Below are 24,383 nucleotides of genomic sequence, written 5' to 3' on the forward strand. Positions count from 1 at the left end.
AAGTTTAATACACATTGGAAGATCCTTTATTAAAGTGTCTAGCAGCCTCCAGTTCCTCTTGTTTTTGGTTTATGATGTCCAATTGTGACTATCAGTACATTCCACAAGAACTAATTTGTGTTACTTAGGCTGAACTGTTGGATTTATTTCTTTGCCCTTGATTAGATTAGATCTAGCCCTATTGGTTGGGTCATTCTATTTAACTCCTTATTCTTATATTTTATAATATTATAATAAAAGGATGAACGCTTCCAATCAGTGCCTGTTCACCATCATTTATCCTTAATGTGTCTGAAAGAAACAGATAGAAATGAAAGGAGACACTTTCTCATTCATGATTCTTTTCAAAACTGTTCCCTTGTCTTCTCCCTCCCTTCTGATATTGCATGCGTGGCTTGTTCTCAGCCTGCTCTGAGACAAGCTAGGGCAGGCCCTGTAATATGATTCAAATTGCAATCTCATGTCTTGCATCCCCCCAAACACCTCATCTCCCATGCAACCTGGAACCTTCATTCCAGTCCCCAATTAGACTAATATCTCTGCCCAGCTCCGATTGGGGGTGATGGATCGGCTGGGAGGGTGAGGGGAGACAAGGCGATCTTCTCAGCTCCTCTGCATTCCCATAGGCACGCAGCATTTGACAGATTGGGCAGAACTGCCACGAAAGAGTCTGACACAGATGGTGTAATTAGAAAATGCGAAGTGCGAGTGTGAAATTTATCTTTGATCAGCACCTCCTTGCCAGATTGTCATCTATGTTAATATGATGATGGCTTCTTGGAGATGGATAGAAGGAAACAGCAGCCTTGAAGAGGAAACGGAGACTGTTCACTCCATACTGAAGATATTCTATTTACTTCTGAAATCCAATCAATTTCAGCAGGCCAAAATGAAATTGTACTTATTTAATTCATATAGAAAACAAGTCCAACCTGATTCATACACTTTATTAAGCCTATGATCAATATGATAAAATCTGAGCTTTGGTTGGAAAGGGAGATGTGTTAATTTTTTATAGGGTGGTAAATAAAAAAAATACAATCTATAACTCTAGGAGCTGTTGAAGACAATGTGCATCTCTTTATCAAGGCCCTATGAAAAATGCATGGAAGAAAATCACTCTGCTCCATAGCTCCAAAACTCCAGACACTGCCAGCAAAATCTTATTGTCCACTTTTCCTCCACTCTTTAATTGTTTCAAAATGATACCTGTCATTTTTACTCAGTCCAATGTATTATCAGTCTTTATTTTCCTTGGTGTTTTGGATTTTATACTTATTTTTCTATATTTAGCAACTTAGAAAAATAATTTTAAAATGAATGGAGGACATACCTATTAGGACTTGAAGAAGGCACTTCCTTTTGATATTATATTCCTAAAAAATGTGAACATTTACCATGAGAGGGACCAAGTGTGGCCATAAACCATGTCTCCTTAAGTTTTTATATCCAGTAACAGTAATCTTTTCTTTGGATGGCTCAGAAGGTTCAGGTTTACAAGCAACTATGATGGACTACATTTTGTTATAATCTGCTCAAATGTTCACATTGATGGTGCTAATTTTCAGGAAGGTAAATTAGCATAATTAATGACCAGCCAAATTTGGGGGTAATACAGTATGTAATTAACATTAGAGAGTTCTGTTGCACCACCTGCCCCCACATTTCATTGTTGCAGGGATCGAACTGTACAGGAGGAAATTTTCCCCTTTGCTGCACTGAGCAGAAAGCAGCTTTCTTCATCAGAATAAGCCATTAGCTGTAATGGCATGTAGGTGTAATGGAATGTGCTCGAAACATCTGTGCTGAGAGCAGGGGAGAAATTGCTGCATGCAGTCGTAGGCCTTTGGGGAGCTTGATTAAGGGTTGCTTCAGAGAACTTGAGATCTGGCTTGGGATGCAAAAAGAAAAAAAAAAGGAAAAAGAGAGAGAGAGAAGAAAGGGAAATAATGCTAATAGATTTACGGATGTACTGCAGGGAGAACAAAGGATTTTAAATTTTTTTCTTCCTTTATTGCTCTTATATTGCATCTGTTCTCTGTTGGGCTTTCACTTATTGAAGTGATCTGGAAAAAAAAAAACGTAGCTCTAAATGCAGTTTAGTTGGGAATGAACATAGCTGAAGAAATAAAATAGCTTTATTCTCCCCCTTCAGTTAGCTAGTGCAAAGTTCCTCACAACCTGTAAAGAAAAATACTAAATATTGTTTATCTTAAGGGTGATTTTGAAATTCATCTCAGGAAATAACACAAATATTCAAATTTGAGGCTGGAAAGCATTTCTTGTTTTTCATCAGTCTGCACACAGCTCTCTTTGCAATGCATCGAGTAACTGGCTAATTCATTTTGATCTGCTTAATTCAGTATTTCCAAAAGTACTTTGAGCTGATATTTGAACCTTTTTTCACATAATTTGCATAAATATATGTGTTGTAGGAAATATAAACTTCTGAAGACAATGGAGAAATTTTTCTACTTTTGTACCTTTCTTCAGCAAATACTTATTGAGCACTTGCTATGTGCAAAACACTGTTTCCATGTTGAAACTTTGGATACTATTGCTGGAATGTAATAAATTAATTTGGCAATAAGTATGGCCAATTGTATCACCTCAGCTATCTCCTTATTCTGAAGCTGACTTTTGATTCGAAATTGATTGTCCAATGATACACATTGATTGCTAAAACAAGTCAATTGAATGCACTGATTGTTACGAGCTTTGGCTAGCTTAGAAGTGTTAAAGAAAAAAAAAAAGAACCTGACTTTTAACTATAGCCCTCACAGTAAAGATAAGTAAGCTAAAGGAGAGTTATATTTAGATGATGGATAAGGGAAGGGTTAAACATTTGTGAAACTAATGCAACTGGAAAGGGAATTAGCATTCTGCATGGGACAGATGTGAATGTATTGCCTAGAAAATTAGAAACAAACCTGAAAATATTGGGCGATTTTATGATTAGGTAAATCTTACACTTTCTAATTATAAATGACAATGAAGCACTCTATTCGAGGGAATCTATCTTCCTTATGAAATAAGAAGCTTGCTGATCTGGTGCCAAAAATTCCTTGCACTGAAGTTTAAAATATGTAGGGAGGCAAGAATGTAATAAAAATTCAAAAGCTAATAATATTATGGCGACTGGCATTGTTTACAATGTGGAGCACCTGCTGTTTGAAAAAAAAAGGAAGAAGAAAAAGTGAAATCATCAAACTGTTTCTAAATGGAAAATCTGGGCTCTCTGCCAATTACACAATGTGTTTCAGGTGCACTGTAAATAGGAACAATAAAAGGTGCAGAGGAAAGAATATGAAATGTTAAATCTCAAATACGTGAGAATATTAATATGATGTTTCTTAAAAGAAAATCTTGGGACTCTTCCAGTCTTCTCCATTGCAAGGAGGGGGTTTAAATATTTTACACAGCATACGTAAAGTTCTAAAACTTTTAATTGCCTCTATCTTAAAAAGAATGTATGTGAACGCAAGACCGCTTGCTTTGGCTGCTTTGCTCTTGGTTATTTCAGGCAGAAATGTCCATCTAGACCTGCAGACATGAAGTGTGTTTCTTCCAATCTCTCTTTATCTTTTGTGCATGCACACATGTGTGCAAGTGCACGTGTGTGCACACACGTTATGTGGATGACAGTTTGAAGAATTAAACCCTGAGGGTAAGAAGAAGAGAAAAAGTAGCTCCTCCTGTTTATTGTCAAATGCTAACTTTCTACATCAAAATTAGCATTATGAGCAACAGCAAAGTATAAGACACATGGGGCGGTGAGATGTCGTATTTCTATCTTCTCACTGTGAAGCACTTAATAATGGATTCCTGCAGAATTAGACACCTATTTTTACTAGCTAACAATTCACACATGCCGAATTTTCTTTTTTAGTTCAAATGTTTTTCCTTTTTCAATGAGGCATTTTAAAATCAAGTCACCTTTGGAATGTATTCCATTTAAAAATGCCAATCATTCATAAATCCAACTGAAATATTATCTTAACACATGTGTTTTTAAAATAATGTCTAAATGTTACACAATTGTTTTACAATGATAAACAGAAACTAAATTTCTAGAACTGGGCATCTTTCAAATATACAATATTTTCAGAAGCTGGAAATAAAATTATTATGATTGTTATTGCTCAGACACTAAAAGTTGCTAAGAATTATATAATAGCCAAATATTTGAGATAAATTGTTTCTTTTGAATCAGAAAAAAATATATATGAAAATTTTCCTACATGTCCATATGACTAAGATAATTATAAAATATAAATAGATGAACTCTCCAATAAGATAAAGCATTTAATAATAACCAACAGTGGCCTTTGTTCATCATTCCACAAGGGAATATATTTGTTATTCTACTATTTACTGGGTCAGCCTGAGGAACTTACTTGAACTCCCATCTCCTCCTCTTAAAAAAATGCATCAAAATAGTACCTAACATGATGTTATTATGAAAATTAAATGGGATAATTATGGTAAAGCACTTGGTCTAATGAATAATACGTAGTAAGGACTAAAGATTTAGCCATCTTAGCTAGGATTATTACTGTTATTATTTCTGAAATATTTGTGTTTTCTTTATCACAGCTGTCAAGAGGTAAGATAAGGTGTTTGCAATTGGCACTGTTTGATAGGACTCCACATTTCCCCCAAGAAATGAATCTTCCTAAATATGTTCCCTTACACCTCCTTTCATCTCGCATCATCAGTGGAAGAAATGCCACAAGTCATTCTGATATTGGTTTCATTTTGACTTTACACTGCACATTAGCATTCAGGATGCTGCATAAACCAGTGAAATATAATGAAAAAAAATAAGACCACAACTATATCAAGAGTTTCTCGAAGAATATGAATCAGAAATGTTAAGAAGGTGAAGGAGCCGGCAGAATAGGAAATGGACAATACTACCAACAAGAATATGGAAATGCATAGTATAATAAAGCAGAAGGTAAGAAAAGAGAAAGATCAGATAAGAAAGACTAGAGAGAATGTTAGAAAATGTGCTTTCCTTTAGACTCTTGTTTGATTTCTGGTTCTATCGATTATATTACATATGGGCCTTTGGGCAAGTAAATCTTTTTCTGCCTCAGTTTCTTATCTGTAAAATGGGGATAGTTCATAACTCCTTCATTATGAGAACTCAATGTCAAAATGACTAGTAAAGTCCCTGACAAATAGAATATGCAAATACATATTCACTCATTATAATCTAAATTGTCTTTGACCTCATCTCCCATTTTAGATCTATTTTCAGAAATCTGTATAAGTATATTCTCTATATAAATATATAAAGCACTTATAATTAAGGAACTTCAGCTCTTTTAATAAAGAATAATCAAGAAAGTTTATTTCCAAAACAGATTTATGACTAAGGTTTCAAATATCAGGCCTTCCTCCTGTTCAATCAATACTCTACAATTCCACAATCTGCAAAAATTACACTACATCTACATATTTCAACATGTAAATATGTTCAAAGGATGCCACAAGTCTAATTTTCCATTTGGAATTAGGAAAACAAAAAAAAGAGAGATTTTTTTTAAAAAGCAAAGTTTTATAAAATAAACAACCTCAGCATTAAACTACTCATTGTAGATTCCTAAGTGGGCACATATTTTTTTGTGTCAAATTTTCAATTTTGTCAGATCATTTAAACAAGTTGTAGCTTTAGAAACCAGCAAATATTTAGTGGACACATTGAATTGGCTTTCAGTTATTTTATGCCTGGATTATTAAAACTTTATGTTCTTACTAACTTCCATCATTTTCTACAATAACTTTGAAAAATCATCAGGTCTTAGAGGACAGTGATGTTGTAATTATTGTCTCCTAAATTTTCTGATCTCTTAAATTCTGAAAATGACCTCATAAATCATAGTCGTGAATGTTGAGCGCACTTAAATATTTCCTTATTAATGTGATGTATCCTTTGACTATACTTTTCTATAGAAATTAGCCCATCTATGTCAGTTCAGTTTACCACTATTACTCTGAATATACATTATTGCTTTTTAAGTATAAAGCATAAGTTTTTAATGATAGCATTCGACACCTTGAATTAATATGATCTCATATTGATTATAATGATGGTGATTACTTTGATGAAGGCACAGAGCACATGCAAAATAGAAACAAATATTCAGGATGAATGAGTGACAAGTTCTGCCCCAGGTCAGAAGAAAGCAACATTCCCAATCTGCAGCCTGATCACATCCCTCACTGTTAGTCCTGTCTGTGGGACCACCTTACTAATGACACTGAAATAAAGATTTGCAGGGAAATGTGCAATCAGTACCTGTTTGTGCTGCAGATTATGGTCACAATAAGAACCAATGAATATTTCTTTGAATGGATTGTAAAGGCATGTCTGAGCCTGTCTCCACTGGAAGACATTTGACACATTTTTCAGATAGAAGACACAATAAACATTTACATTTATTTTCAATTTCACTAGTTTTTTTGTGACTAGAGGCATTTTTAAAAAATTAGTTTAACATCCCTTGCCAGATGCTTAAAGTAATGGCCTAGTCTACTATTTTTAACAATATAATGCATGTGTTAGAATCTTTGGGATTCACATCACACACAGAAATTGAATCCTGCTTAAACAAATAAGGAAACTTATTGGACCATTAACCAGAAACTCCTGATTGGCTTCAGGTGCAATGTGACCCCCTGGACTCTCAGTTATGAGGGTTCAGGCTCTCTCCACGAAAATACTGTGCTTGTTGGCTTTGCCCTCATCTAAAATCTCACTTACAATTCTAATTTTAAATCTCTCAATTTCAAGTCCAATGGGGAAAAAAAAGACTCTTCCTACCTCTCCACTAGAAATCCTGTATTTAAGAGGAAAGAGACTAGAAAGAGAATGGAAGAGAAATACTGTGGAATAATATTTGCCAAATGATACTGTTACATTGTGTGCACATATGAATATGTGACAATGAATTGCACCATTTACATACAACTATAATGCAACAATAAAAAATATAGAAAAATAAATAAATTCTGGGTTTAGCCAGGAATTTCTTGGTTTGGCTCTCACACTCATCTCTGACTTGCACTACGCCAAGAAATATATGATATCCCCCTTGGCCAAAATGACTTCAAAATCTCTTGATCTTCTAGATTCAGATTTGGAAAAATATTTTTTTCAAACATGTAGTCTGGCAGTAGGTCTACATCCCCCAAAGGAAAATCAAGATCTGGTTGCCAAAAGAACAGTAGATGATAATACCATGAAAGAGCAAGAATCTTATTCACTCTTGTATACCCAACTCCAGGGCAGAGCATGGCACAGAGGAGATTTAGGATACATTTCACAATGAGTCCATGAATTAACGCTGAACATTAAATTTTTCACTCAAATAACAATTATGTAATACCTATATTTTAATGGGGCAGCAATATAATCTTTTATAATCATTTGTTATACAGGCTATTGTAGTGGAACAAACTAGAGAGAGGTGAATGGCAGTTTCACCTAGAGCTTATAGTACAGGAGGAATTGCCTTGTGTGGGGATGTTTATAAAATTCATTGGGGCTCCATTGTAGGTCACCTTGAGTTTTGCTGTTATACCAATGGTAAGGCAATAGGAAGACCACAGAATGTGTATAACATACATGTATAACATACATGGAGTTCACAGAATACCTTCAAAGGTACCATGCCATTCTCCTATAGTCATTCGCTACTTCTCTGAAATCTTTCCCATGCCTCTTACATACAGCTAAAACATATCATCAGAAGTATGGGTGACCTTGAATGCTTTCCTAAGGAAATTGGTATTTCTCAGTAGGCAAAAAAAAGAATCATGAAATAATTTAAAGGGGGTCAAAATAGAATCAGGTTCAGCATTACTGTTGACAAACAGCAAAATGAACTATAAGAAGAAAGGGGAGGGGAAGTAGGGATGGAAGGAGTAAGAAAATTAAAATACAAGGCATTCTAAGAGGGAAAAGGAAAAGTAGGAATGGTTATCGAGTGGCCAGTGCTTTCACAAAGTTATCTTGTTTTTCTTTTCTTGCTTTTTTTATGCCTTTATGACCTAGGTAGCACACAATCAATTAAAAGATAATAACCTTATAGAATTATATATAGTATAAATGTGGAAAGCCCTTACTCAGTAGCACTCCACAAGGTTAATTATTGGCAATATTATGGCATGTTTTCCAGACTCAGTACTCAAGATCTTTCCTTCCTTCCTTCTTTCCCCATACCCTCCCTTCCCTTCTGTCTTTCTCTCAAGATAAATGGTGTCATCCTCTATGTGTAATTTTGTAACTGGCCTTTTTCATTCAGTAATGTCCTAAATATGATCTTCCAAGTCTGTACATTGATATGTGTGTGTGTGTGTGTGTGTGTGTGTGTGTGTGTGTGTGTACATGTGTCTGTATTTTTTCCTAAGGGCTATATGGAATGTCATAGCTTGATTTTACTTTAATATATTTAACTATTTTCTTAGTAATGGATATTTAAATGGTCTCAATTTTTTTTTTACTTAAAAAAAGAAAACTGCCTCAATAAACATGCTGTACATCTGTCCTTACCTAATCATGTGACAATTTCTGTAGTATAGATTCCAAGAAATGACATGTTGGATTGAAGGAGATGCAGATTGGAAAAATACTGCCAAAATGCCTTAAAAAGTTTTGTACCAATTTATAGTCCCAGCAATGGTATTTGAGAGAGCCTATTTCTATACAGTCTTGAAAACCCTGTCCTAGTCTTTTTAAATTTTTGCCAATATTATGGGATAAAGTAAAATTAAATCTTAACTTTGATTTACATTTTCCTGATCATTTATCTTATTTAATCATTACTATAATTTTTTAAGATACATATTATCATCATCATGATTTACAGACTTGAGACAAGATTCAAAGCACTTCTTACTTTAGTTCAGGTCAAAATGTCATGATTTGGGGCTAGGGTTGTAGCTCAATGATAGAGTACTCACCTAGCATATATTGGGCACTGGGTTTGATCTTTGGCATCACATAAAAATAAAATAAAATAAAGATATTACGTCCACCTAAAATTAAAAAATAAATTAAAATAAAGTCATGATTTGGTGATTGCTAATGTTCAAAGGCAGGTGTAGACACTGCTCAGTTGATAGGTTAGGCCAGAGGAAGAGGCAAGTTTCAATCAAGAAGTATATTTTTGGAAATTTTTTACTTGACTCTACACAGTCTGCCACGGGCAATATAATTGAAGTAAAAAAGCATAATTCCAAAACTTATATTTAGGTCTTCTATACAACTGCCAATAGCCTGTGAGGGACAATTCTTTTATGAGCCTTGGTGGGAAGAATCTAGCTGTTGAGTTTACCTCCTTCACAGGAGGTCCCTAAATATTAATGAGGCAATCATTAGTATTATCATATTTTTAGCAATTTGCAAAGTAATACCAATTAGAATAAACATGTCAAGTGAACAAGTTAGATTAAAACAGTACTAAAGAAGTCGAGGTCTCCTAACATAACTGACATACACCTTGTGTAATTCCTGGGGTCCAGATTAAAAGAACAAGTAGACATTCCTCCTGTACTTGTTCCCAAATGTCATCCTTAGGCCCCATAGTGCATTAGGTATTCTTTAATTGCCAATTAAAACACATGCCACCCTAAATGGATGTAATAATGAGCCTTTTGGAAAAAAAGAAAAAAAAACATCTATTGCAGAAACTTTATTTCGACCCCAGTTGGTAGTTTCTGAAAATCATTTTTATACTTCAGGAAAACATATCCAATGAGCTAATTCCACCCACTTTAGTACTAGTAGTAATGCCCATTTTATAAATGTGACCATATTATAAACACTAAATGACTATTTAGGTACATCAAATACCTAACACAATACTTATACCAGAGTAGACAATCAATATATATCAGTTTATTTTCCATTTACCTTGCCTTTTCTCTTTCTAGAAAGTGAGCACAATGAATAAATGGTTCTTTAAAATATAACTATGTTATCACTTGATGGAGGTGCTAACCATATTATCAGTTGGACAGAGCAACATTCCAAGCTTTTATTTGTCACTACCAGCAGCATAGCAAACAAAAGAAGATTCAGATTCCCAAACTCAGCAGCCCTCCATTTCTTTTCTTTTGTTTTTGTGATAGAGAATTCTTGAATTTTCTAATAATGAAATAATACATGTTCATTGGCCTAAACAAAGAAAATCTGAACAAATCACACACAATGAAAACCACTGGGAATATGTCAGAGAATGTCATAGTTGCTATTTTCTAAGCAGAAAACAAACCACCCCTACCTGCTTCTTATTGTGGGTATTTTTAATTTATATAAAGTTTATATTTCTTATTGACTAAACATTTTGCCAGTTTTCTACTGAAGTGTAATTATTTAATATTGAAAGTCAATCTTTAGTGAACATTTTGTGTATGTATTATTATTCACCTGGTCAGTTATCTCCAGGTAAAATCCTGGAAATAAAACTGCATGATCAAGTTTGATATATTTAAAATTTTTATGTGCTAAAATTGCCCTCAAGAGATAATAGGCTGATTTGAATGTCCATAAGAAAATTTTGACAGTAGACATTTGCTTATACATAAACTGACATACTTTTTTAAACCTTTGCAAATTTGATTAGTAAAAATCATATATTTTCTTTAAATATTTTGTGTATTTGATTGATTTTGCATATCTGCGTATTCAAATCCTCACATTTTCTATTTTAATGTACATTTTATGTGAGTAATTTTAAAGAGCATAATATATGTTCTAAGTACTTATCTATTTATTTTATTTTGTTATTGGATATATCATGGGGTTTTTTGTTTTGCTTTTTTTTTTTTGTCAAACAGAAGCTTTTTGTTTTCATTTCTATGTGGTTAATATGATCAGGTCAATCAGTTCTTTATGTTAAGTCTCCTGGATTGAGTATTGTTCTTTAAAACTTTCCCACCCCAGAACAAGTATATTTAATTTTTAAAGTTTTTGCAAAATTTGAATATTTTTGAAATAAACTCTAGCATAGAATATGAAAGAGGACTATGATTTTAAATTTTTGCAAAATGCATAATCATTTACTCTAACATGAGTTGCTAGATAATTCATTACTTTCAAATCAGTGTTGGAGTTTTAATATATAACACATTTATATATTTGTCATAAGTAAATTTTTATAAATAGTTGGCCCAGTAATCTAACACTTTCAAAAGCAATGGATTGACTTATTTTAGAAAAAACAGTGTACAAACACTCAATTCTTGAATTTAAAAAATATGTTTGGCCATGTAAACAAAGCATAAAAAAGGTGAGATCACAGGTGATTTTTTTTTTCTTTGCAAAATTCTTTTGAGAGAATGTAGAGGTATGGCTCAGTGGTGGAGCCTTTGCTAGCATGCAGGAAGCATTGAGTTTGATCCTCAGCACCATAAAAATAATCTTTTTTAGATCATTTCTACATACAAAGCATCTTACTTTATGAATAACATTCAAGTCTAATTTGCTAATTTGCTAATTGTGTCATGGTACCATATATTTATGCTGTGGATGTAGGGAAGACAGAAAATTAGAGGTGAGATGACATGGATAAGTTGAAAATAAAATAAGTGAGAGTTTCTATATTAATTATTTTACTTTATTTTAAATTTTGTTGGGAAGTACAATGCAGAAAAGAAAATATACTTCAATTATTTAACATGAAGGAACATGAAGCATGAACATCACTGGGCATCCAAGTGGAAGCAGCTGTGTGTAAAAGTATGGATGTCAGCAGATGGATCATGGATTCAAATCAAGGATGTAATGATGGACTTGGAAGTCTTGGACTTGGTGCTGGAGAAACCAAGTATGGATGAGGTTCACCCAAAGAACCTGAGAACACAGCAGACCTTCTTAATTCTGGTTATTCACCCAGACATACCTAGGAACATCTTTTCTAAAAAGTAAATATCAGTTCTGAATCACAATCTCTAGCTACAATCCTAACACCTGTATATTTTTTAACTCCATTGGAGAAACTGATTATAGCCAATATTGAGGATCACTCACATAGAGAAGAATATACAGAAAAGGATCCTGGCTAACATAAAGTTTTCAGAATGTAGATGAGCATTTAAACATTTCCCAGGAAAGGGACTGGTTCAAAACAACTTGTAATAGTCTAGCAACTGAATGAAAGTAGGAGTCTGAATATGCATAACAGCAAACTATCAATTACTGCTATTTATTGAACAGCTACATTAAATTAAATACTACACATCTACACCTATCCATCTGTATAAGTTTGTAGATATCCATGCAAATACATAAATTTAGATCTATAAACTTACCTTGATTATTACAACAATGCAGCGAGTCGGACATCATTATAACCATTTATAGAAAAATAAATAGAAGCTCAAAGAAATTCAACAACCAAACAAAAGTTATACAATTGATTAGCAATGAAGACAAAAATTTAAAACCAACACTATATCCTTATTTATATTTAAATCATTATGGTAATAATTTAAAAACCTAATTCTGGCAGTGTTATGGATAGAAGTAGTCAACCAGCCTAGAAGCAGAGAGACCCAGCAATTGAGGTGAACAGTGACAGCAGCCTAAACTAATGATACGTGTTGCTAGTGTGAGACGGGGGCTAGATGAATGATAGGAGGTAAAATTCAAACCATGAATTCCCTGGACCCTGGTAATGAGTGAAATTAAAGAATTAAAGAAGATTCCTGTGATGTTAGCGCGTGATGGTACTATTAGTGGGAAGGGTAGCACGTGTAAGTAAGTGAGTCTAGTTTTAAAGATATTGACATCCACATATCCATGGGGCATTCGTTTACTGTTAGAAATAAGTTGAAACTAAAGTAAGAGAAAGGTTCTATATTAATTCTTTTACCCTATTTTTAATTTTATTGGGAAGTACAATGCAGAAAAGGAGATTAAAAGTATATACTTCAGTGATTTAACGTGAAGTAAATAACCACATAACCATGTCTATATTTTCTTGATATACTTTCTTGTCCTATGAACTACTGAGAAAAATGGGCTAAGTTTCTCACTGTGATTATTGAGCCCATTTCTCTTTGACATTCTATCAATACATATTTCATATATTTTGAGGCTATTATTAGATGCTAGCTAGTTTAGAATTTTTGTGTCTTCCTATGCAATTTAGTATTTTATGTTAGGAACTTTTCTCTTTCTTTGTGTATTTTGCATTTTTAAGGGTACTTTGATATAACTATAGTTTTATCAGTTTTGTTCTGTTTAATATTTGTGTATTATACCTTTCTTTTTGCTTCCAATATTTTTAATCTTTCTATTTCAGTAGAACTGTAAGTAGAATATAGTTGACTTTTTATTAATATGACAATTTTTCTTCTGAGCTAATTGGAGCATTTAGGGCATTTATGAATTTAAATGTTCTTTTTTCTCTCTTGAGTTTAATGGATTAATTTTATTCATTCCAACTTTCTATCAGCTTCAAATTCCTCTTCTACATATTGCAACCTGCATCATTGATGTGTCAAAGTGCCATATTATTTTTTCTTTCTAGAATCTGTGATCATTTTAGAATATTTTAATCCCCTCTTCTACTCCAATTTGTATATCCTTTTGAATATACATTTCAATTATATATATTCTTAAACTCAAAAGCATGTTGCATTAATATTGCATTTATTTTATACCATCAATATTTTTTGATATCTTTACACATTTATTTTTATCTTTACTCTGCACCTTTTTCTGTATCTCCAACTTTTCATCTGAATCATTTTTCTGTATTGCAAAAAGCATCAAAGTGTATTTGTTGCATTTAGAGTAACAGGTTGACACTATTTTCTTTGAACACTTTAAAGATAGCAATGTATTGCTTTTTTGTGTGATTTTTTTGTGAGTGTGTGTGTGTGTGTGTGTGTGTGTGTGTTGGTTGTTTTTGTATTGTGGGGGTTTTGTTGTTGTTGTTGTTTGTTTGTTTTTTGAGATTTCAGCTCTTTAGCTGTTGCTCCTTCAAAAACATTCTGTTTTTCTTTTGCTCCCTAAGTGTGAATTTCTTTTTCATCATCATTCTTAAATTTGATAGATTCTTGAACTTTTTACCTTGATACCTTAACATCAGTTTTTAAAAGTTCTCTCAAAGATTACTTCTGCCCCATTCTCTCTGCTGCCTTCAGGTCTTTCAAGAACTTCAACTGTACTGTGTTAAACTGACTCGACGGATTCTCTTGTCTCTTAATCTTGCCACTGTGTTTTCCACCCATTTTTCTCTCTATTTTTCCCTAATGTATCTCTCAGTACACTAATTTTCCCTCAAGCAGAGTCTAATCTACTATTAAACCTGTCTATTAAACTAGAATTACTTTGTTTTTATTTCTAAAATGTCTATTTTGGTTTTTTAAAATAGTTTTCCAATCTCTGCTGAATTTTTGTATCTCATGTTGTCGAATATAGTAAAATTTATTTTTAAATTTGCATCTTATACTCGGGTATATGGAATGCTTGTGAATATTTCCTATTGTCTGTTTTTTCTTTATTCATTTGCATTCTTATACCAGGTCTCTTCATGTTCCTCATTATTTTTCATTGTTAATTTCTATTATCAATGGGCCTAACAGAAGGAAAAAGCATTATAGAAATAGACAGTAACCTGACCATTAAATTAGAAGTTGAAGTTCATGTTTCCTGTTTTGTATGGGGAACCATTAAATGCTAGTAGACTAGATATGTCTGCCTTAGAAAGAGTATTTGGGCTCTAGTATGGAAGTTGGACTGTGAGAGTCAAGTGTCGACCCTGCGGATCACAGAAGAGGATGCTCTAGAACTCCACTGAGGTATTATATGGTTTGGAGAAGGAGCAGCAGTGGAGATGGTTATGAGTAGCAGAAATCAGGATATCTTTCATTCTCCTCTTTAAATTTCTTTTGGTTTCTTTGTGTCTATGGCAATAAATGTGCAATGTCTTTCTGCCTTAACCTACTCCATAAAACACCTTTACATCTACCTACATAAAACACAGCAAAGATAAAGCTTCCATTTTAAGTAAATAAGAAAACATTAAAGCCAACATCGATGTGGCCAGCACTGCTCTAATATATATATATATATATATATATATATATATATATATATATATATAATATAATATAACATACACAAAATATTATGTGTATATTATATATGTATGTGTATGTTATATTATATATTATGATATATAACATATAATATGTATAATATAATATATAAGCCACAATCCCATATATTATATAATATAAATATATAATATAAATCCCATATATTATATAATATAAATATATAATATAAATCCCAAATATTATATAATAACATGCATATATTGTATATATATAATATATGTATTATTCTATGAGAAGAGTATAAATATATGCATGCCTACTTTAAAGATGAGGAAAAACGGAGAAGGGTTGGATATATTGTACAAGACTCTAATGCCGGTGAATGGACATTTGCATGTGACTATCATTCTTATTTTTGGCTTATTATGTTCATTCTCTGATTTTTTTTCCAGTTTGGATAGTAGCTCCTCATTTCTTTTTATTGCAAATGAACTATAGTGGGCTGAATGGTATCTCCCCTGCAAAGATATATCTACTACGAACCTGTGAATGTGAAGTTACTTGGAAGAATGATTTTTGCAGATGAAACTAAACTCTTGAGATGAGATCATCCTAGATTATCTGGGTTGTGTTCTAAATCCAAAGGCAAGTGTTCCATAGGAAGAAAAGAAGTCATAGAAGAGAAGAAACAGAGGAGAGAAGGTAATGAGAAGACAGAGGCTTGTACTGTATGCACAGGCGGAGGAGCATGTGGAGTGTCTGCAGCCATCAGAAGGTAAGAGAACAGGTTCTTTCTCAGCGTCTTCAGAAAAAACAAACCTTTCCAGTGCCTTGATGTCACACTCTGGCCTGTGTAACTGTAAGAGAATACTTTTATGCAGTTTGTCCATCTAGTTTGAAGTCCTTTGTCATGACAGCACTAGAAAACTAACAGAGTAAAAACAACTTTAATTCCCCCAACCTGATTAGGAGACCCTACATGATTGGGCTCTTGCCCATCATGTGGATTGAATCTTTGACAAGTCCCACCTTGCTAGTCATCTCCCCTTGCATTCAGCCTTCTGTTTCTCATGCACACTAGTATTTCCTTTCTAAGGACCTCTGCCTATTGTTGACTTCTTAGAAACCCTCCTCCATCTCCACAATCATTTCATAGATGGCGCCTTCATGTCACATTTTTCTTCATTAGACAGACCTTCCTAAATGCTTCTGTTTTAAAATATTTTTTAAAATTATAAATGGACACAATATCTTTATTTTATTTATTTATTTTTATGTGGTGCTGAGGATCGAACCCAGTGCCTCATGCATGTGAGGCAAACCCTCTACTTCTTTTGTTTTTAAGAGAGTGAGAGAGGGAGAGAGAGAGAGAGGGAATTTTAATATTTATTTTTTAGTTATCGGTGGTGGACACAACATCTTTGTTTGTATGTGGTGCTGAGGATCGAACCCGGGCCGCACGCATGCCAGGCAAGCGTGCTACCGCTTGAGCCACATCCCCAGCCCCAAACCTTCTACTTCTGAGCCACAATCCCAGCCCCCAGAATGCTTCTAACCAAAGTGTTTGTGTCTTCCCCTCCCAAATCAACCTCTGTCACATCATATCACAACACTTCTTTCCTTCACAGACCTCACCACACATGATAAATATCTTGTTCATCTATTCACTGGATTGGGAGCTCATTGAAGTCAGAGTGTTTGTCCTCCCATTTTCCTGACAATTATTAATTGAGCATCTGTTATATACCAAGCAGTATTCTAAGCATTTGAAAAATGCAGTGAACAAAATAAAAATGGTCTCTGTTCTTACAGACCTACCATCTACTTCCCACTGCTGTTTTCTCATATCTGCAGCCCTCTCTGCTATTTAATGATCATTCATTCAATATTAATTGAATGTTAATTGAATGGTAGATTAAAACCCTAAAATTTAGTCATTGATTCTCTCCTTCATCCTAGTTAAAACATGGCCATACCTGTTGAAAGAATTTAATAACAATTTTGAGATACCTTCTTCACACTTGCCATTTTCACGGTCTTTTTGTCACAAGGGCGTTGGAATTCCTTCCCACCTTGTGTTATCCCCAGTTTTGCCATTTCTACTACTGTACTTGGAAGTATGATTTCCCCTCAGAAAATGTTATGGAAACCAAACAAAAGATCAAGCCACACCGGACTTGCAAGGCTTTGCCAAAGATGGCAGACCCCAAGGCAGTTGGCTCGATTAACCACTGCCATGTCTAAAGGTCAGCCTCTGGGACTGTTTAATTGTGGCCATTAAAGTGTTTGAGCAGCTGCTTCAGAGCAGTAATTTGGAGCCCAGGAGAAACCAGAGGCAGCATCAGTACACCAGGTCATTTGAAAAAAGGCTGGCCAGACTCCACACGCAGCCTGACAACAGCTGGGATTTGCAGAAGTACTTAACCTAGTTTAGAGGTCATGGCCTAACTAAAAGTAGGATTCCCTTCATTCTAAAGTGAAATCGTAAGCCAGTGTATTTGAATCCCTCTCCCCAACTTACCACTTCATGTACTCATTTTTTCACCTTTGACCCAGGATTCCAAACACCTTATTAGTCAATTCATCAATTAATGAATTCACATGTGTTAACTGTGCAACTGTTATTTGCAAAGCAATGGCATTGATACTACCATATTTCTACTCCCTTCAGACCACTCCTTCCCAAACATATCCAGACCCGCACCTCAAAGACATGGCTAGCTCATCATGTACACTCTTTTCTGCTAAGGCCAGATACAGACTCAATTTTTTTTTCTCACTACAATTCTCTAGGCAGTTACTACCCTTTGCTTAGGCCTGGCAATGGGACAAAATCTCTTGCAATCCCTGAATCCTTGTCCAATCTCCTCTTCTGACCAATTAGTTTCAATGACTTACTAAAGCTACAGAGCTGGGTTGCAGTAGACTTAGGAGCCAGGTACTCTTTCTTCTTGCCCAGACTCTTAAAAGTGTTCAGTGTGAACAAGTCAAGGGCATTTCAAAGCCATAACGAACACACAATCTAAGTTAGTAAAGCAAAATTAAATAGCATTGCATTATATTAAATATTTTGACTGTAATGTAATCTATTACCTGTGTAGTGTGCATGTTTAATCATAGTTACTATTTATAGATCGTTTTATTTAATAGATCTAGTAATTACATATGATAGGGTATATCCTTTCTATTTCACAGATGAAGAAGTTGAAATTCAGAGAGTTTAAGTAACTTCTCTGAGAGCTGCTAAATAATAACAGTAAAGCTGGTTTTGGACTCAGATAGATTTGCCCAATTACTCGAATACCTTATTTGGAGTCCAACACTGCTACCATTGTTAGGATAAGATTCTTCATGCATCGCTCACATTTCTGCACATCTGGTGAGCAGACTGACAACATTTTGTTCCACACTATCTTTTCAAGGATATCTGTACAGCTAACAGCCTTGAAGGGTAGAGCCACTGTCTCCCTCCAGAGTAAAGGACAGATTTATTTGTTGTCCAGAATAATCAAGATAATTTCTCCCTTTGGAGCATATTTTGGACAGGTTTGCTTACAACCCATTATAAAAGATTGGGATTTTGCAAGCTCAGAGTTCTGCAGATGTGACTCGAATCCACCGCAGGCATGTTGCCCCTGTGGTACTGGGGGACAAGGGGAACAAATGTAAACGTGAAACTAATTTTTGGCTCTTGCTCAGGAGTCACATGTCTCACATTAGCTTACAAGTAAGGAAAAATCTCAGCGCTTCACAGTTTTTAACAAGTTCAGTAGCATGAGAAATTGAAGGAGGATTGGGGGCTCCTGGCTGCTTCTCCACTGGGACATCAAGGTGTGTTGGCTTGCCCTGTCTCCATCTAGAAACCCAATCCCTCTGTGACTGAATAAATGTGCCTGAAGGTAAGTCTGAAGTAATATCAATGATAATTGTATTTACCTCTCACAGATAAAAATTGCATTTTCACGGTGTCTTAACAGGATAGTTAGAAATGTGGCTATTTCAGGCACCATGGGAAGTCAGAATTAAGGGGTGTCATTAGCAAATGGCTTGTTCCTCTATGAATTATATCAAAGCAGTTCTGGACGGAACTACTCCCTCCCATCTGGCCAGCCCTGTCCACCCCTCCAGAGAGACCAAGATCAGTATTATTCACCTAGTGCTCTCAGGCCAACTCCCTCCCTTGGAATGCGGTCTCCACCTTGCTTTGATTGTGAAGACCTGTTTGTGATTGGTGTCAGAATGAAGACTGGAACATTTCCATTCTGATTTTTCCCTTCTCAGGTCACCGAATTCACTCAAAAACAAACAAACAAACAAACAAACCAAGAATTTCCATTCGCTGAAAGTGTTCCATCAGAATAATTTACAAGATAAGCTATTGGAGGAAATTAAAACCACACTTCCCAGGGGGCAGACACTTTCCTCCCAGACAACAGGAACCTGAGGCTCTGGCTATGTGTGGTCTGGTTTTGCCAGAGGGTAGGGTCAGAAATCCCAATGGTTTTACTCAGTAGCAGACAGCAATTCGAAGGAAGTAAACAACAGCTTTGATGGAAAGGAAGCCCAATAGATGAGAGCATGGAGAGACTTTTAATAGTTGTCATGAGTGTGAAATTTGGGGGAGAGAATTTAATGTCTAGAAGGGATATCTGAGCTCTGTGCAATACATCTGTCTAAAATCCCTGTAGCATTCCCTTCGAGAAAATTAGTAACGATCTGTATTAACCTTTAACACTGCTAAGAGTTCTCCTTGTGCTTTCATTTAATGTGACTCTGCTCAGAGACGGCAATACAGGGCCCACTTTATGTCTCCACCGAATTAAGTATTGAACGCACTTTGTCATTCCTTCTTAGTAATGAATAAGTTACTCTCATGGTTCTTGGGCTACTTTATTTTTCTATAATTTTTATATAAGTGACATGCAAAGTGGGCATTAGAGAATTAGAACTAGGAATTTTTTTTTAATTAGAATAAAGGAAACACAGAAGCACATGAAAGAAGAGGAAAATAACTAGAAGACCAAGAACAGAAACCATTTAGGGTCTTCATAACAACCTTCAGAGGAAGCTATGTTAGCCTCATTTACAGATGAAACTACAGCAAATGTATAAGAAAGACTAACTGCTATAACAAGCTCAACACTACCACTATTGAACCTAGCAGAACTTGATTTTATTTCATGTGGCATTCCAAGGTGCTTTGACTATGAATCAGGTTGGAAGTGGTCATTGGCCAAAACTCAATCACTAGTGCACACCAAGAAGCAAAGGAGGCTGAGAGAGGCAATGTGGCTATAAGCCCAGGAAGAAGAGAAGACAAATACAGAGGAGCCCTTAAAGACTCTGCCACTACAGTATCATAATTAGTAAGTTAGCAGGGGCAACCTGCAGACCTAGGTCTATTTGACTCCAAAACAAATCCACTCAGTGAATAGACTATATTATTTCCTCTTCTGAAACACTATTTAGTTTCTATCAGGGCAGAGTTGAATAAAGGGCTAATCTTCTTCTTCACTTATACTTCTTCAAGTCATAATTTTGTCCAAGGCCATTAGTGCCATATTCGCCTTTGGATACCATTTTCACAGATCTTTTTAACCACAGAATGAAGCTTCTCAGAGTATTGGTTTCTACTCACTTTTCTTAGAGTAAAACTTGGTATTGGTTGCAGGAAAAGTGGGGAGGAAAACAAATTTCATATACTTATCATCTATCTGTAGTAGGGAAAGGGGTGGGGGATAGAACTAGAATGCAGGCTTAAACTAGGGTAAATCCCGTCACTGAAAGCATACCAAGGCCAAAGAGAAAAAGAGGGAACAAGAAGATGGTTTCAGAAAATTTCCAGAACCTTTTGCCCAAAGATGTGCCCAGAAATATTGTATGACTGCCCGAGTGGTTTACATCAAGAATTATACTAAAAAAAATTCCCATTTTTATATGCAAATACTTTTCCTTTTCTGCATCTGAAAGCCACATGTGATTTTCAGTCAGCCAGTGCAAACAGACTGACAGACAACCTCCCTCAGGAAATGCTTGATGTGCCATCATGTTTCAACACTCTTCTCTTCCCCCTCTGGAGCAAGCCTATAATTCTGCATTTGTGTAAATACATATGTGCAGCATATTTATTCACATGCTGCTGGGTAGAGAAACCGACTCTGCATTCTTTCCTGGTTAGGCACTATGCAGTAACTGCTTGTTCTCTGAATGCTGTTCCCACCCACAGTGAGGAGCACACAGGTGCTTGCACAATGTCTAGCAGTCCAAGGCTAAGAGTCTGGCTCTCAAGAACCAGGGGGCTTTCCTGGTCACGATGCCTGCCCATAGCGAGAGCAGCATAAAGTGTTCTCTTCTTCCTACTACATAGTTTTCCAGGGACATCAGACTGCACATGCTCATTTACCTCAGTTCTCAACTCTTGGCAACTCACCCAGTTTCAAACCTATTACAGACCATTACCTATAGTAATTCTGCAAAACTTTCTTGATAAGGAAGGAATGAAACAAAAAATCAGAGCTCTGCACGACAGCTTGCCTTGACATTTTAGGGGCCTAAAAATTTGGCATGCAATATCCATCAGTATTTTGACTCCACCTAAAAACATAAGCATTTGATAAACCCATGTAGCTGCTGACATGCTTTTCAGCTTTAGTAACCATTAGAAATTTAAATGGATTTTTGAAATCATGAGTTGACTTTTTCTGACTGCCTGCAGTGTTCCATACAAGTGTTGTTCCTCTCCATTGCATTTTATTCCTTTTGACAACACCCTCATGAAGTAGGTGCTATTAGTATCCCCATTTTACAGATGTTGACTCTGAGTCACAAAGAGAAAAAAAAATACCTTGCTCACAGGCACATAGATATTAAATGTTAGTGCCAAGTCTTGCCTAGGTGTACTGGCTCCAGAGTTTTTATCTACTATGCTAAACTCATCAATTTAATAGCAATCTTGAGGTATCTGATGATGTGCTCAGTTCAAATAAATTAATTTACAATAATGCCAATGGCTCTGAGAAGTGATTCTGGTAGGGTGAGAGAGAGAAGCATTAGTTAGGGGAGCCAACCTAGTTGAGATTCATTGGAGGAGAAGGCGACCAGCTACACAAAGCTGAAGGGACAAGGTGTTCTCAGCAGAAGAGTATGTCAAGTCCAAACCCTGAGAAAGGAGGAGAGGTTGTGCTAAGGAGGAGGCCAGTGTGGCTAGAGGAGTACACAGGAAGGGAGCAGTACCTGTGATGGCAGAGAGGCTGGCGGAAGCAGACTGTTAGCGTTCTTACCATTCATGATCAGCCCAATTGGAAGCCAATGGAGGGTTTTAAATCATTCTGACTTTTTTTGTGTGTGTGTGTGTGTAGACAGGGGGCAGGAGATCACAATGGGAGAAGCAAAAACTAGTGGGAAGGATGCTACAATAGTTTAGAAAAATTTAGGTAAGAGATGGTGGTTGTTCAGGCTGAGAGAGTATGCTGGGACAGAAGTGGGTGGAATCCAGATATGGGGAAGTCCATAAGTACTTAAAACAGTTTGTGATCATGCCCATAGGGCTTCTTAAAGGGAAGCAGCCATAGGAAAATGTCCATGGCAGGGAATCAGCTCTGATATTAGTCCACCTTGAGGCTTCTGACCAGACATCAGGAACCCAGAATCTGGGGAGAGCCCTTTCTCGATCAGCAGGCATCTTCAATGCTCTGGGTTTCTGACTTGGAGTTGCGCCGTATGGAGTCTCCTCAGTGAGAGATCATCATTCAAAATCTATTAGAATGACGTCCAGGAACTGTCAGGGCTATTTACCTTCCCTGCCATCAGGGGATCTGTGTACTCACATAACACTGAAGGGCATTCACTCATGCAGAGTGGATGGGAATTTGATAGGTAGATATGTCCCCAAGCAGAGAAAACAGGTGGAGCAGAATGTAAGGTCAGGAGAATAAAAGGAGAACGCAGAGTAAGTTTAGGGAGAAATAAAGCTAGAAAGAGAGTGAACTGGGATGTGTTCATGGAGATAGCTGAGTTTTTGCATAATTTATTGAAAGCAGTAGAGAATCAGCAATGGGTTTTAGAAAATGAAGAGAGAGCCATGAGCTCTCTCCTTTTACTGCTGGAAGAGACTTCTCAATTATCTATTCCACCTGCCTAATGCTGCACATTCCGATATTTCTCTTTTAAGGAAAATACCCATAGTGTCAGTGTGCATTATCTATGGAAAGCCTACAAATTTCACTATGTCAGCACTCAAGCTGCACAGGAGTCTTTGGCTTAGGATATAGCCGCAGATATTTTTGAGTCCTTAATGTGTGCCAGGTTCTTAAGAGAAACCAAAAATGGCCAAGACCATCCACTTGCCCTCAATTCATTCATACCAGTAATCTCAAATTTACTAAGCTTAAATTAAAAAAAAAATGCAAGACCAAATATAACTCTCTGCCCTACAAATCCCAAGTTCTCTGTGCTACCACTATGCAAGTTTTTATGTGATAGTTCTCCTCTGGAAAACAAATCTTTAGGCTTCTCAAGTTAAACACTTCATTTAATGGAATAGCAGAGAGACCCAGGTCTTGACCTAGGTGATGTGAATGTGTCTAGAAGAGAAACACCATTAGGAATTATGATATCCAAAGTTATTTACCTGAGTTTTCTAAATAGTGAATTCCTTCCACTTAATATATTGGTTAAGTTGGTTATGCTATTTATCAGAGAAAAGACTAACAATAATTAAATACAGTGAAAGTTCATTTTTTTTCCCTTAAGGATCTCAGCTGGAAAACTGTTCATGAGATTATTCGACTCCTTCTATCCTACTGCTTTGCCATTTACTAGGGTTGCTCTTACTCACAGGATCATTGATGCCTTGAAACTACTCCATCCATTATCCAGCTAATGAAAGGGAGGAACAGAGAAATAGTCTGTTAAGGGGGATATCCCAGGAATAGCATATAGGGCTTCTGTTCAGATTTCATTAGCCAGAAAACAGTCACATGATCATACCAAGCTGCAGAGGAGGCTTGGGTAACCATGTGCTCAGCTAAAATTCTGGGGTGAAAGATTAGAAATAAAGAGGGGGAGAATGGATATTGGAGGACATCAACAGTCTTTGAGGATAAGAAGAATTTGTGATTCTAGAATGTTTACCTGGCTCTGGGTAACATATATAAACACTGTTTTTACTCAAGTTTGATTATCACATTGTAAGATATAAATAGATTACCTTCTAAAATGCTAAAATAATGACTGTTAAGCTCCAATCCTAGTAGGCCTGGAATCCACATTTTAAAGGAATAGCTTAGGTGATTCTTTTG

Source organism: Urocitellus parryii, chromosome 7 (genome assembly GCF_045843805.1).
Source record: "Urocitellus parryii isolate mUroPar1 chromosome 7, mUroPar1.hap1, whole genome shotgun sequence".
Classification (NCBI taxonomy): domain Eukaryota; kingdom Metazoa; phylum Chordata; class Mammalia; order Rodentia; family Sciuridae; genus Urocitellus; species Urocitellus parryii.